Genomic DNA, 16,439 nt, shown 5'->3' on the forward strand with positions numbered 1-16,439 from the left:
GCCTATATATGTCCATATACCCTAAAAACATCAAGGAGCACAATAGATCAGGAGTTCCGCCGCCGCAAGCCTCTGTAGCCACCAAAAACCAATCGGGACCCTGTTTCGGCACCCTGCCACAGGGGGGATCCCTCACTGCTGGCCATCTTCATCATCCCGGCGCTTTCCATGATGAGGAGGGAGTAGTTCACCCTCGGGGCTGAGGGTATGTACCAGTAGCTATGTGTTTAATCTCTCTCTCTCTCGTGTTCTTGATTTGGCACGATCTTGATGTATCGCGAGCTTTGCTATCATAGTTGGATCTTATGATGTTTCTCCCCCTCTACTCTCTTGTAATGGATTGAGTTTTCCCTTCGAAGTTATCTTATTGGATTGAGTCTTTAAGTATTTGAGAACACTTGTGGTGACTATGGGATATTCACGTGATCTACTTGATGTATGTTTTGGTGGTCAACTTGCGGGTTCATTGAACGTATGCATAGGGGTTGGCACAAGTTTTCGTCTTGACTCTCTGGTAGAAACTTTGGGGAACTCTTTGAAGTTCTTTGTTTTGGTTGAATAGATGAATCTGAGATTGTGTGATGCATATCGTATAATCATGCCCACGGATAGTTGAGGTGACATTGGAGTATCTAGGTGAAATTAGGGTTTTGGTTGATTTGTGTCTTAAGGTGTTATTCTTGTATGAACTCTATGATAGATCGAACGGAAACAATAGCTTCGTGTTATTTTACTACGAACTCTTGAATAGATCGATCAGAAAGGATAACTTTGAGGTGGTTTCATACCCTACCATAATCTCTTCATTTGTTCTCTGCTATTAGTGACTTTGGAGTGACTCTTTGTTGCATGTTTAGGGATGGTTATATGATCCAGTTATGTTATTATTGTTGAGAAAACTTTCACTAGTGAAAGTATGAACCCTAGGCCTTGTTTCCTAGCATTGCAATACCGTTTACGCTCACTTTTACCACATGTTACCTTGCTGTTTTTATATTTTCAGATTACAAATACCTATATCTACCATCCATATTGCAATTGTATCACCATATCTTCGCCGAACTAGTGCACCTATACAATTTACCATTGTATTGGGTGTCTTGGGGACACAAGAGACTCTTTGTTATTTGGTTGCAGGGTTGTTTGAGAGAGACCATCTTCATCCTACGCCTCCCACGGATTGATAAACCTTAGGTCATCCACTTGAGGGAAATTTGCTACTGTCCTACAAACCTCTACACTTGGAGGCCCAACAACGTCTACAAGAAGAAGGTTGTGTAGTAGACATCAAGATCTTTTCTGGCACCGTTGCCGGGGAGGTGGGTGCTTGAAGGTATATCTTTAGATCTTGCAATCGAATCTTTTTGTTTCTTGTTTTATCACTAGTTTAGTATATAAAAGAAAACTACAAAAAATGGAATTGAGTTTGTCTCATGCGCTCCATCTTTTTAATATCTTTCATAAGTATAATGAAAAGGAAAATTGTGCTCAAGTGCTAGAAGAAGAAGTCTATAAAATGTTTGGTACTAAATCTTTGAATGATGATCATGATTGCAATGTTGTTAGTATGAAATCTTTGAATATACATAGTACTAATGATGATTACACTAGTTATGATGAAAATGTCTCCTATAAGCATGTCGATTCTTGTGGAGTGCATTGGGTTTGCAAGTACACACCAAATAGGGAAGATAGATATTGCAAGAGGCATAAGCATTTAGAAACTAAATTATTGCAAGAAAGGCTTGATGTTTGTGCTGAAAAATTCAATATTTTTTGCCATCCTTGTTAACTTTGCAATGAACATGGTCATTTAAATCTCCAATGCAAATTGTTTCATGATTGAATGGCGTCCAAAAATTGTTATATGATTTCCCATGCACATCATAATGACCTTAGTTTGCTTTTGGTTTATGAAGAAATAAAATGTTTAACTAAGAATCTTCCAGAATTTGCCCTTAAGAAATTTCTTGATATTGATCTAGAGAAGATTTATTTGTATTGTGCGGTGAATTGCATTGAAAATCCTTATATTGCCAATTACCTAAAGAAAAGAAAGCAAATAGAAGATGAATAGAACACTAATGAAAGGGAAGAGACTTCCCAATATCCTCCTATTATTTCTTATGATGAATCAGGTAACGAGGATGAGCTTTCTATTCAACCAATCTCATCAATAAGGAGCTCAGAGAAGAAGGTTGAACCCACACATAATGTGAAGAAGAAAAAGAAAAGACAGAGCAGCAAAGGTAGAAAGGTATCTCTCCCAAATTTTGTTGCTCCTACTACTCATTGTGATGATGATAATTGCTATACTATTGGTGCTATCCATACTATTAGTGATGAGAGTGATTATGTTTATGATATGAAAAGGCCCAAGCTTGGGGAAGCTATGTTTGATGAGGATAAAATATTTGAGAATATATTTGCTGAAATTAATGTTTGTCCCAAGCTTGGGGATGCTACATTTAATGAAGATGATATTTTTAACCTCCCAAGTTTTGATATGCAAAGTTGTTATGATGATAGAATGCCTCTTACCTATGATGATTATATTGATGAAAGTGGGCTTGGAAGAGTGTCAACTTTAGGAAGTAAGGATCCCACTATTTTGAAGGATGTTGAATCTTATTGTGATGAATATGAAAGTGGATTTGGAGAGGTCATGACTTTATTTAGTGATGATTCCAATATCTTGGAAGAGGTTTCAATCGATTATGATGAGAACAAATTTGCTACTTATGATGATTATTGTGATGAAACTAATGCTATAAAAAGTAGTGATGAATACATTTATAAAACTTGTCATGTTTATGATTACCCTTTTTCTGAACATTACTCTTTTAATGTGGAAACAATTTATAGTATTCAAGTCTCTTATGATACTCCCACCATTCCGAATGAGAAGAATTTTGCTTATGTGGAGAGTAGTAAATTTTCTATGCAAGTAGATCATGAAAAGAATGCTTTAGGTGCTGGTTATATTGTCGAGTTCATTCATGATGCTACTGAAAATCATGAGGGAGGAACATATGCTTGTAGGAATTGCAATAATATCAAGTTTCCTCTCTATGTGCTTAAAATCTTGAAGTTATGTTTGTTTTGCCTTCGTATGCTAGTTGATTATTGTTACCATAAGTTGTTTGCTCACAAAATCCCTATGCATAGGAAGTGGGTTAGTCTTAAATGTGCTAGTCATATGCTTCATGATGCTCCCATTATGTTTCAATTCTTATCTTTTATGTGAGCATCATTGTCATCATCATGCCTAGCTAGAAAGGCATTAAAGAAAAGCACATGTTGGGAGACAACCCAATATTTACCCTTACCGTTTTTGTGTGTTCACATGATTATGCTACTGTAGTAATCATGTTTTATAGCTTTTATTCCAATAAAGTGCCATGTAAGACCTTTAGGATAGCTTACGGTGATAGTTGTGTTGATCCTGCTGAAAATCAGAAACTTTTGCACCCAGTATATTAGTTTTGATAATTCACAGAAACGTGCTTATGATCTTATTATTTTTGCTCTAGATTGGTACACAAATTGCTTAGGATTTCCTAATTTGGTAGGATTTTTCGAGTTCCAGAAGTATTCGAATGATACAAATTACTACAAACTTTTCTGTTTTTGACAGATTCTGTTTTCTATGTGTTGTTTGCTTATTTTGATGAATCTATGAATAGTATCGGAGGGTATGAACCATAGATAAGTTGGAATACAGTAGATATTACACGAATATGAATTTAGAATGAGTTCACAACAGTACCTAAGTGGTGATTTATTTTCTTATACTAATGGAGCTTACGAGTTTTCTGTTGAGTTTTGTGTTGTGAAGTTTTCAAGTTTGGGGTAAAGATTCGATGGACTATGGAATAAAGAGTGGCAAGAGCTGAAGCTTGGGGATGCCCAAGGCACCCCAAGGTAAATATTCAAGGACAAGAGCCTAAGCTTGGGGATGCCCCGGATGGCATCCCCTCTTTCGTCTTAATCCATCGATAACTTTACTTGGAGCTATATTTTTATTCACCACATGATATGTGTTTTGCTTGGAGCGTCATCTCATTTTATTTTGTTTTGCTTTCTGGTTGAATAAAATACCAAGATCTGAAATTCTTAAATGAGAGAGAGTCTTCACATAGTTACATAATTATTCAACTACTCATTGATCTTCACTTATATCTTTTTGGAGTAGTTTGTCATTTACTCGTGTGCTTCACTTATATCCCATGAGTAAATGGTTGAATGAGTTGAATGTCATTAATCTAAAATTATATATGTTTCTTATGCTTATCCCATGGGGAATAATGACTTCACTTATAATAAGTAGAAGTGGTAAATTTATTGGTCATTTGAACAATTCATGAAAGAATATTGAAGGGAGAGAGGTTTCACATATAAATATACTATCTTAGACATCTTCTATGATTGTGAGCCCCATTAATTATTTTCAAGCCTGAGCAAATTAGTTGTAATTGGACAAGGGAGACAACATAATGAGTTATGCTTGGGTATATTTTTATAGAAGTTATATTGTTATAGATCCTCTAACATGTGGTGCTTGCTATTTAGAATCCTTTGCTAGCCAAAATATTTGTACTAAGCGGGAATACTGCTTGTGCATCCAAATCCCTTGAACCAAGTTTCTTCCATGAGTGTCCACCATACCTACCTATCTGCGGTATTTACCTACCGTTCCAAGTAAATTTGCATGTGCCAAACTCTAAACCTTCAAATAATAATCTGTTTTGTATGCCTGAATCGCTCATGTAGCGACTAGGAGCTGTCAATATCTTCCATGCTAGGTGGGTTATTCTCAGGATGAGTGGACTCCGCTCATCATTCACAAGAAAAATGGCTGGTAACTGGGATGCCCAGTCCCATGTTCAAAAGATCAAAATCAAATCAAAATAATTGCAAACAAAACTCCCCCAAGATTGATGTTAGTTGGAGGCACCCATTGCTTCGGGCAAGCCATGGATTGATGATTGCTGGTGGAGGGGGAGTAAAAACTTTACCATTCTGTTTGGGAACCGCCTATAATGCATCCACTATGGAAGAAACTGGGAACCCTTGGTTGTTATGTCTACAATGAAAGCATACCTCTCAAATTTATTTTTATCTCTATTTCAAAATCGAGCTCTGGCACCTCTGCAAATCCCTGCTTCCCTCTGCGAAGGGCCTATCTTTTACTTTTATGCAAGAGTTAGTAGTATTCCTTCTCATTCCAACCTACTCTTTAGTTGGCAAGCATCATGTGATGGGGAAAGATCTAAGCATATATGGCCATTCAAATATATTTGATCATGAATTATTATTGTTGACAATTATCTATATGATAAGTAAGTTGGGAGGCAAAACATTAAGCCCCTATCTTTCTCTGTGTTCAATGGATGCTATTTGTTCTAAAAATATGCTTTGAGTGGTAGCAATCATGAAAGACTATATGATAGTTGAGTATGTGGGATTTGCTAAATCAAAGCTCTTACATAGACCCTTCCTGAAAATAAGATGAATTGCAACTGTTTGATGACTGAGAACATAGGTTTCTAGTTTTCAAGAAAATTTATGGTCTATGCTTTAATATTTGAATAGCTTGTCACTTGATCATGAGAAGTTTTATGTCACACCCTAGCTAGTTCATGCATTAGAGTGTTGCATCATGTTTATTCTTTCATCAGAAACCTGAAATGGGGATGACAGAACCCCCAGCCCCCTCTGAAACCAACTAGGGTTTACTAAAAACTTTTTCAATGAACCTGAAATGCCCTTCTAAAATGCCCATCATTTTTGTCTTGGTTTAGAACCTCTGCCAAAAGTGATGCACATTTTACTAGGTCATCTTAGGGTCTTTGAATTAATTCATAAATATTGAATTTGGGCATTTAAAATTATATAAAATATTCAAATGCTCAAATATCTCCAAACTAAAATGTTTCATGTTGGAAATAATCCAGCTATGGAACAGGAGTAGTTTGGTGCTTTTAGGAGTTGCCTAAGTATTTTTAATAATTCAACAAAGTTGCAGAAGTATTAAAAAAATAGAAAACAGAAAAAAATGGCAAAACTTACCTGGCGCCCAGCACCCGGCCCACCTGCCGTCCCAGCCCAGCGCCGCTCCAGCGAGCTGCTTGCCGGCCAGGCAGGCAGGCAGGTGCCCGACGGCGACCGCAGGGCGCGCCACGCAGCTGGCCGTCGCCCTGCTTCACCTCCTCGCCTCGTGGCTGGATGGATGAACTCCACGCCACGCCGTGAACCTCCAGGACACCTTCATTCTCCCCCAACTCCTCTCTCTCGCGCTCCCCCGCCATGGCCAACGCCATCGCCGCCACCCCCTCGCCGTAGCCACGCCCTCCGTCAACCCCACGCCGTGCCGCCGTGTCCAGGAGCTCCGCCACCCTCCTCTCCTTCGAGCAAGCCGAGCCCCGAGCGCTCGCAAGGCCCGAGCCCACCGCATCGACCTCGACCGAACCGCCGTCGCCGGAGATCCCCTTCAACGCCGACGTCGCTCCGGCCCGTCCCCGGCCGCACCAAGTGCTTCGTCGAACTCCCCGTGAGCTTAGCCATCTTCCCCTCCCTTCCTTTCTTGCTCCCGAGCTGTGTAGTGACCTCCCGGAGCTCAACCGCACCCACCGCTGTGGAGCTCGTCGCCGACGTGCTCCCGGCCACCCTCCGGCCACAAACTAGTGTCCATCATGCTCACCACGTCACGTAGCACCTAACCAGCTACTCCCCGCACCTCACCGACCCCTCTAGTGTCAAGTTCGTCTTCGGCCGAACTCCGGTGGCCGCCAAAGTCGTCGCCGGCGCCAACTTCGGCCACCCCGACCCCAACGGACTCCACCAAGAGCTGCGGCTCGTCCTCAGCTCCACTCTGATGGCCTCCGCGACCCATTTGGTGGCCGGAACGGCCAAAACCACTTCCGCCGCCGCGTCGGGTCGCCGGCAGCTAAACGCCGGTGCAGCCGACCTGGGTTTGACCACGGGTGGGCCCTGGTTGACTCTCCTGAGTCAATGACAGGTGGGGCCCAGCCCTGTTAACTATTTAGGATTAGTTTAAATTAATTTTAGTTTAACTAATCACACTGACACGCGGGACCCACTGTCAGGTTTGACCCGGACCGTGTCCCGTTGACCTGCTGATGTCACACTGACGTCAGGCTGACACAGTAATTGATTTTCTGGATTTAATCTAATATAGGAAATTCCAGAATATAGTTTAAACTTCAAAAATTCATAACTTTTAATCTGTAACTTCAAATCAGACAAGTTATATATGAAAAATGATCAGAAAAATCCAATCTATCCATCTGTACTATTTTCATGCATGATTAAACAAGTTAACTTGATGTCTAATGCAGAACAAGGAAAAACACTTTAAAGGGCCATGTATGAGTTTGAAATTTGAATCTTTGATTCAAATTGGTTCAAATCCTTCTGGTCTTAGTTGCATTAGCCCAACACACTCATATTGCCATGTTTCATGCATGCATCATATTGTCGCACATTGTTTGGTGATGGTTGTGTATCGGTGTTCTTTGCGGCAGGTTCTGCCTCCGAGGAGTACCGTGATTACCCTAACGAAGAACCGTATCAGTGCATCGAACCATCAGGCAAGCAACCAACCATTTGATCATATCGATACAATCCCATGTTCTCGCTCCTGCTCTCTTTTACTGCATTAAGACAAAGCGTTTCAAACTGCTGTGTGTTATGGTAGTTGAACCCATTTCCTCTGCATGACCTGTCATTGCCACAGTAACTAGATGAAACCCACTAGCATGTGGAGGAGTTGTTTGAGCCATATGTATGTGTTGTTCCTACCTTGCTATGCCTGCTATGCTTAGAGTCGTGTCAGGTCTGGTTCATCTGGGTGATGGGCTAGAGTGAAATGATTATGTCGGTAATAAGAGTGGTGTGGTGAACACGATTTGGTAAAGGTATCAATGAGAGGCCATGTAGGAGTACATGGTGGGTAGTTTCATTGAAGGCGACCTTAAGCACTGAGATCTGTATGTGTGATTTAAGATTCAGCTACTACCATGCATTGGGCCCGAAACCAATGGACCCTCTCGACTTCTTATTCACCCTAGTTCTCTGTCCAGGAGTTGCAAGTAGTTTCTGGTGTTTGTAGCCTACTGGAGGCCATGGACAGCATTGACCGTAGGGGTGGGCTGTGATGCGGTAGGTACGTGGCACGGTGTACCGAATACCCGTTAGGTATCTCGGGAACCCTGTTCACATCGTTTGGGGCTGTGAGCGAAACCTCGGCTGGATCTCCTCATGGATGGAACCCGAATAGGCGATAAACCTGGACTAGAGACTTAGGTGATTAGGTAGGTCGTGGCCGACACCCACGTTGGGCTTCCGCTTGAAGGTTGCCGAGTATATGTCGTGTAAACGACGGTAAGTGGTGAGAGCGTGTATGAAGAAGTACAACCCTGCAGGGTTATCATGATCTATTCGAATAGCCGCGTCCGCGGTAAAGGACTACTTGGTTGCCTATACAGTTCATAGACAAGTAAATGGAAGCTGCTAAAAGCCTCAAGATAAGTGTGAGTGCCGAGGATGGGTCTTCCGTAGGAAGACGGAGGTGGATCCTCGGTAGTGTATTGAAGTGGTGAGTAGTGGACTCGTGTGCGCAAAACCGTTTCAAGTTGAAGTCTCATAGGATAGCCTAGCCAAGAGTCAAAGCTGGCTTGCTGCAATAACTCCACCAACCCTTCTTGATAATGTGCATGTATGTAGGATCTGATGTAAGTCTTGCTGAGTACCTTTGTACTCATGTTGCTATATTTTACATTTTTTACAAAAGACGCTGCAACCCCTTCTGATGGGTTCTTCATAGACGTTGACATCAATGAGTAGGCTAAGGCCCAGGTGGTGATCCTGAGCTTGTGAAGGACCAGGTAGTATAGCTAGGCTTTCCAAGCCTCTTTTATTTTACTAGTTGTCTGTACTCAGACAGGTTACTTCCGCTGCTGGTTTGTATGACTGTATGACTTGAATGCTGGGTCGTGTGACCCGTACCTATGTGTATGTTATGTATGGCTCTCTGAGCCTTAAATAAAGTACTTGTGTCGTAGAGTCATGTTGTGATGCCTTGTTGTATTTGCACATATCGAGCATATTGTGTGTATGATTGAAATGCTTGGTATGTGTGGGATCTGACTATCTAGTTGTTTATCTTTAGTAGCCTCTCTTACTGGGAAATGGCTCCTAGTGTCTCCACTCAGCCATGGTAGCTTGCTACTGCTCTGGAACACTTAGGCTGGCCGGCATGTGTCCTTCTTCGTTCCTGTGTCTGTCCCTTCGGGGAAATGTCACGCATTGAGTATCGGAGGCCTGTTAGCCCGCTACAGCCCGGTTTACCGGAGCCCTGCTAGCCCAGTGCTACAGCCCGGACCCACTTGCTGATGACTGACACGTTCGTTGCTGGGTCATGGATGCCCGTCCCTATAAGTCTGTGCCGCTTTGGGTTTACGACTAGCCATGTCAGCCCGGGCTCCTTATCATGTGGATGCTAGCGACACCATCATATACATGTGCCAAAAGGCGCAAATGGTCCCGGGCAAAGGTAAGACGACACCCGTGGGAATACCGTGCATGAGGCTGCAAAGTGATATGAGGTGTTACATGCTAGACCCATGTGGCATCGAGTCGGGGTCCTGACAGCGTTGGTATCAGAGCCGGACTGCCTGTAGGTTCTCCAAGCCAAACTGGTCGATGTTGAGTCTAGAAATTCTTTAGTTATATGTAGGGGAATTGTTTGTGGGTTGGAACGTAAGGCTCTTTTTACTCCTTTATCTTATGACATTCTGATCTGAGTCGGTCTATTCTTCCACCGGGGGTTAAGGAATTAGGATCTTTTCTCTCTATCAGGTTCACGTGTTACTAATCAGTAGTACCTTATAGGTTTGATGGATACAAGCCTAGTTCAGTTCTACTAACATATGATGTTGCTAGGATGGACTCAGGACTTTGATATGATGTTGTTGAGTGTGTATGAAATCCTTTGTCAAATGTCTCAAAATCCTTCTTGAGCATTTACAGCTGTTATGCTGCCGAAATTTTGCTAGAAATTCTAATGCCTTTGCATTATGGTTGTGCTTTCAGATGGCCACTCACGACCTCAATCAAGTGGTTCGCCTGACTCGGTGCCTAGATGTACCCGGCCATACCGCCATGTTGGTCAGGGTAATGACTGAGGCTGGATACCGTTGGTATCCTGAGTACACGGTCGAAGAGCAATTTCGAGACTTTAATCAAAGCCAGTATCTCTGCACTGTCAGGATATTTCCATCTTATCCTGGATCCACCGAGCCCCTTCACTGCTCCTATGGACTCGGGGTTACTATTGAGATGGCTGTGCAGGACGCCGCCTACTCTATGATGACCATCATGCGAGTCAGGTCTGGCCTATTTCGGGACTCTGATTTCCGGTATATGCCAGGATCACTTCCGGGAGCACAAGGGTATCTCCAGGCTATTTATGCTGACCCCACTCAGGAGGATTCACGGACTCGCACCACTGCTGAGATGCTCGAGGATAAGGACCGTGAAAATCGGGCCTTGAGGCTAGAGCTTTTCAATACCCGTGCTAACCATTGGGCCACTTTGACTCGGTTTGCACCGGCCGTGCAAGCTGGATATTCAGATATGCGCGATCTCTATCCTGTGAGATCTGCTCTGCCAGACGTGATGGGTTGGCGTGATGTAGGAGGCATCACCCCACCTCGCGGTCCCCGCAGGCCACCGTCTGTTGGTCCAAGACCTCATCCTAGCCCCTATGGTCCACAAGCTCCGTGAGATCGTCTGTTTCCGGATGATCATGTTGAGCTTCCAGGCTATGGAGGTGACTTCTAAGAGGACTACTACGGATCGGTCTGAGTTAGTGGTAGTATCACTAGTTCGTACTAGCTGTGTCATCTATCGTCCTGCGTGACTCGTGGGATATGACCTAGTTTGTACCGCTTTCCGGAGGTGTAGAAAAACAATGTATAGGAGCTTGGGATGCCTCGATGTGATGTAATCTTCCTTTCACCGTAATGGTACTTTGTTTGGTCTTGTACTAAACCTTGTATGGTGTGTATGACGATGGAATAAAGAAGCAGTTTCTGTATCTACCATGTCATACGGATGATCATCTTGCATTCCAAGTTATTCCTTACATTCTGTATCCTATGTCGGAATCTTATCATTCTGATTAAATCATTGTCTTGTTTACCTAGGATGGTCAACACGCACAATAACCCTGCTCCTCAAGAGCAGGCCGAAGGCAGTGGAGTCGGGAATGCAAATCTACCTCATCCCCCTTCCCTAGCCGAAGTTATGCTGGAAGCCGAGAGAAACAAGCGGGAGACCAACCGTTTGTTGGAGCGTATTGAACAGAACACAGCACGCCATCAGAGAAATAACTTGGTGTCACTCAGTGATTTCATCAAGTTACATCCACCCACGTTCCACCACTCCGTCGAGCCTCTCGACGCTGATGACTGGCTTCGCAGTATTTCTCACAAACTGCGTTCCGCGCTAGTAGCTGAGGCTGACAAGGTCACCTTTGCTGCATATCATCTTGAAGGCCCCGCCAGTCTATGGTGGGAGAATTATGGAGCTATGCGCCCAGCGGGCCATGTCACTACTTGGGCTGAATTCAGCGAGGCTTTTCGTGAACATCACATTCCGGAGGGTCTCATGGACCGTAAACGTGAGGAATTTTGCAGTTTCACTCAAGGCCGACTCTCTGTGGATGCTTACAGCAGGGAGTTCGGTAACCTCGCACGATATGCCACTAAGGAAGTTTCTACTCATGCCAAGAAGCAAGCAACGTTCCGTAAGGGACTTAGTCCTGAGCTTCGCCGCGACCTCCGTCTGCATGAGTGCACATCTTTTCAGAAGCTTGTTAACAAGGCCATCAGTGCTGAGACTGGTCAGACTGATTATGACGCAACACGCAAGCATGGCCGTGACGTGGGTTCCTCATCCGGTGCTGGTCCTCAGAAGCGCCGCGTGTGGGTGCCTAACACTGCCCTGCCACCCAGGTTCACACCGAGGCCATCCTTCCAGGTGCCTCGCCCTGTTCAACAGTCTGCACCAGCCAAGCCCTATGGTGGTCCAACCAACAATGCTCCTCCACGTACCAGTTCCGTGACTTGCTTTAAGTGTGGGGAATCTGGCCACTATATGCGCGAGTGTCCCCAAACCAACCCCAACCAATCTGCTAAAGCTGTTGGCTGTGGCAAGCCGACAGGGAAAGTGTTCCACGCCAAGCCGGCCACCGCTGCACGTGGCCATGTCAACTGTATCTCTGCCGAAGAAGCTCAAGAGGATCCCCACGTCGTTCTCGGTACGCTCCTTGTTAATTGCCACCCGGCATCTGTTCTTTTCGATACAGGAGCATCTCATTCATTTATATCCGAGAGCTATGCTCGTCTGCATAACACCACATTCTGTGAGATGCCCACCTCTATGGTAATTCAAACTCCGGGATCCAAATGGCAAACTTCTAGAGTAAGCCATGGAAATGAAATTCAAGTCGACAGACTTGTTTTTCTCGCATCTTTGATAGCCCTCAAATCTTCAGATATTAATATCATCTTGGGTATGGACTGGATGTCAGCCCATCATGCCCAAATTGATTGTTTCTCTAGGACTGTTCAACTCACCCATCCTTCGGGAAAGATAGTCAATGTCTTGACCTGAATAGCCAAGCGACAGTTATATTCTCTTAACGCCAGCCCTTTGCCAGACCTTGAGGACGTCCCGGTAGTCCGTGACATTCCGGATGTCTTCCCAGAGGAATTGCCAGGTGTTCCACCTGACAGGGATGTTGAGTTCGTCATAGACCTCATTCCAGGAACCGTCCCGATTGCTAGAAGACCTTATAAGATGGCACCACTAGAACTAGCCGAGCTTAAGAAACAACTCGATGAGTCCTTGAAAAAGGGTTTCATCCAACCTAGTTCATCTCCGTGGGCTTGCCCCGTCCTCTTCGTCAAGAAGAAGGATGGTACGGATCGGATGGTTGTAGATTATCGACCTGTCAATTTGGTCACAATCAAGAACAAATATCCGCTCCCCAGGATCAACGACCTGTATGATCAGCTCACTGGATCCTCAGTCTTCTCCAAAATGGATTTGAGGTTGGGCTACCATCAAATCAAAATCAGGAATGGGGACATTCCTAAAACGGCCTTTGTTACTCGTTATGGCCAATACGAGTACACCGTCATGTCCTTCGGTTTAACCAACGCTCCAGCCACTTTTTCTCGGTTGATGAACTCAATCTTCATGGAGTATTTGGATAAATTCGTCGTGGTTTACCTCGATGATATACTCATCTACTCCAAGAACGAGGAAGAACATGCCGAACATCTAAGGCTAGTATTGAAGAAACTTCGAGAGCATCGTCTTTATGCCAAATTCTCTAAATGTGAATTTTGGTTGTCAGAAGTGACCTATCTGGGTCATGTGATATCTGGTAAAGGTATTGCTGTTAACCCTGAGCGAGTTCAAGCCGTCCTTAATTGGACTCCACCTGAATCGTTCAAGCAAGTTCGGAGTTTTCTGGGCTTAGCGAGCTATTGCCGTCGCTTTGTCGAAAATTTCTCCAAAGTTGCAAAATCTCTAACCGAACTCCTCAAGAAAGATAAAAAGTTTGAATGGACTCCACAATGTGAGCACAGCTTTCAGGAACTGAAAAGACGCCTGACTTCTGCTCCCGTACTGGTACCGCCAGACTTCTCTAAGGACTTTGTTATCTACTGCGACGCCTCGCGACTAGGACTAGGTTGTATTCTCATGCAAGATCGACACGTAATTGCTTACGCTTCACGGCAATTGCACCCACATGAGGAGAATTATCCTACTCATGATCTAGAGCTTGCAGCTGTAGTCTATGCACTTAAAACCTGGCGACATTACCTCCTCGGTAATCGTTGCGAAATATTCACTGATCACCAAAGTCTGAAGTACATCTTCACCCAACCGGATTTGAATCTCAGGCAAAGACGTTGGGTCGAGTTGATCACAGATTTCGACTTAGGAATAACTTACACGCCAGGGAAAGCCAACGTCATGGCTGATGTGCTAAGTCGTAAATCTTATTGTAACAACCTGATGTTACAACAAAGTCAACCGCTTCTCCATGAGGAATTTCGGAAGCTTAACCTTCACATTGTTCCTCAAGGCTTTCTTTCCACCTTGGTGGCGAAACCTACCCTTACGGATCAGATCATCAAAGCACAGAAGGTAGATCCGGGAATTTCCCGCATCAAGAGAAACATCAAGAAAGGAGTTACGAATTGTTTCTCCATTGATGATCAAGGGGTCGTATACTTCGGGAATCGACTAGTGGTTCCCAAGGTGCGAAACCTGAGGCGATTGATCCTTAAGGAAGCTCATGAATCTCCTCTCACCATTCATCCCGGTAGTACCAAGATGTATCAGGACCTACGCCAGAGGTTCTGGTGGACTAGGATGAAGAGAGAAATTGCTCAGTATATTGCTAATTGCGACGTCTGCCGTCGTGTAAAAGCAGAGCATCAACGGCCTGCTGGCACCCTCCAACCCCTAGCTATTCCTGAATGGAAATGGGATAAAATTGGTATGGATTTCATTACCGGTTTTCCCAGAACCAAGAGAGGGAATAATGCTATCTTTGTCGTTGTCGATCTTCTTTCCAAAGTGGCCCATTTCTTACCTGTTCGTGAGAGTATAACCGCTAGTTAGTTGGCACACTTATACATCTCCCGAATAGTGTCCCTCCATGGTGTTCCTTTGGAAATTAACTCAGATCGAGGAAGTCTCTTCACCTCTCGGTTTTGGGAAAGTTTCCAAAATGCTATGGGAACCCGCCTTTCCTTTAGCACCGCTTTTCACCCTCAATCAAGTGGTCAAGTAGAACGCATCAACCAGATCCTAGAAGACATGCTTCGAGCCTCTGTTATCTCATTCGGAATGGAGTGGGAGAAATGCCTTCCATTTGCCGAATTTGCTTACAACAACAGCTATCAATCTAGCTTGGGTAAAGCCCCTTTTGAAGTTCTCTATGGACGACGGTGTCGAACACCCCTTAACTGGTCAGAAACCGGGGAAAGACAATTCTTTGGCCCGGATATGATGCAGGAAGCGGAAGAGCAAGTTCGCATCGTTCGTGAAAAGTTGAAAACAGCCCAATCTCGTCAAAAGAGTCAATATGACCGAAAACATAAGGCTATGACTTTCGAGGTTGACGAGAAGGCTTACCTTCGGGTTACTCCTCTGAAGGGAACCCAACGTTTCGGTATCAAAGGCAAATTGGCTCCCCGTTACATTGGACCTTTTCGTATTCTTGCTAAACAAGGAGAAGTTGCCTACCAGTTGGAACTACCTCCGCATCTCTCCAGAGTCCACGATGTCTTCCACGTTTCTCAACTCAGGCGTTGCTTCTCGGATCCTATCCGTGGAGTGGACCACGAAACGCTTGATCTCCAAGATAATCTCACGTATCGAGAGTACCCCATTCGTATCCTCGATCAGGCCGAGCGTACCACTCGATGTCATAATATCAAGTTTCTCAAAGTTCAATGGTCGCACCATTCCGAGGATGAAGCAACTTGGGAAAGGGAGGATCGTCTTCGACTCGAGTATCCCGCCTTCTTCCCGGAGGAACCCATATCTCGGGACGAGATTCTTTTGAGTGGGGGTGAGTTGTCACACCCTAGCTAGTTCATGCATTAGAGTGTTGCATCATGTTTATTCTTTCATCAGAAACCTGAAATGGGGATGACAGAACCCCCAGTCCCCTCGGAAACCAACTAGGGTTTACTAAAAACTTTTTCAATGAACCTGAAATGCCCTTCTAAAATGCCCATCATTTTTGTCTTTGTTCAGAACCTCTGCCGAAAGTGATGCACATTTTCCTAGGTTATCTTAGGGTCTTTGAATTAATTCATAAATATTGAATTTGGGCATTTAAAATTATATAAAATATTCAAATGCTCAAATATCTCCAAACTAAAATGTTTCATGTTGGAAATAATCCAACTATGGACCAGGAGTAGTTTGGTGATTTTAGGAGTTGCCTAAGTATTTTTAATAATTCAACAAAGTTGCAGAAGTATTAAAAAAAACAGAAAACAGAAAAAAATGGCAAAACTTACCTGGCGCCCAGCACCCGGCCCACCTGCCGGCCCAGCCCAGCGCCGCTCCAGCGAGCTGCTTGCTGGCCAGGCAGGCAGGCAGGTGCCCGACGGCGACCGCAGCGCGCGCCACGCAGCTGGCCGTCGCCCTGCTTCACCTCCTCGCCTCGTGGCTGGATGGATGAACTCCACGCCGCACCGTGAACCTCCAGGACACCTCCATTCTCCCCCAACTCCTCTCTCTCGCGCTCCCCCGCCATGGCCAACGCCATCGCCGCCTCCCCCTCGCCGTAGCCACGCCCTCCGTCAACCCCACGC

Source organism: Triticum aestivum, chromosome 2B (assembly GCF_018294505.1).
Source record: "Triticum aestivum cultivar Chinese Spring chromosome 2B, IWGSC CS RefSeq v2.1, whole genome shotgun sequence".
Classification (NCBI taxonomy): Eukaryota; Viridiplantae; Streptophyta; class Magnoliopsida; order Poales; family Poaceae; genus Triticum; species Triticum aestivum.